Here is a 625-nt window from a genome sequence, read left to right as displayed (position 1 = left end):
ATACAATTAGACCTATATATTACACCATTCACAGAAAGAAAATTCAAATGTTTTGGGGATCTAAATGTAAACCATTCATTACATTTATACATTAACGAAAAATATTTATTACATTTATACATTAATGTAATAACACATTACATTCATTATAATATTCATTACATTTATATCTTAACGCAGTAATATATTACATTACAATATCTAAATGTACTGCTGGGCTTTTTCACCCTCATTTACAGAAAGATGTTTAACTATGTCTCAAAATCCAGAAGCAATAAAATGAAAAATTGATAATTTTGACTATGTACATATAAAATATTTTCATAGCAAAAGCAGCATAACAATGGTCAAAAGATAACTGCCAAACTGGCTGAATGTATATTCATCATAATATAGAAAAAGGGCCAATATACTAATATATAAAGAACTCTTTAAAATTGAGAGGTGAAAAATAAAAAAAAACCTATGGAAAAATGAAAAAAAACTTACCAGACATTTCACAAAAATATATGCATATAAAAATGGGGCATCTACCCAAAAGACAAAATGATACTGTATAAGAAAGACACCTGCACCGGAATATTTATAGCAGCACAATTCACAATTGCAAAGATGTGGAAACAAC

This window comes from Propithecus coquereli, unplaced genomic scaffold (assembly GCF_000956105.1).
Source record: "Propithecus coquereli isolate 6110/MARCELLA unplaced genomic scaffold, Pcoq_1.0 Scaffold115, whole genome shotgun sequence".
In the NCBI taxonomy this organism is placed as follows: domain Eukaryota; kingdom Metazoa; phylum Chordata; class Mammalia; order Primates; family Indriidae; genus Propithecus; species Propithecus coquereli.
The sequence above is the reverse complement of the archived record's forward strand: the minus strand, read 5'-3'. Positions refer to the sequence as shown.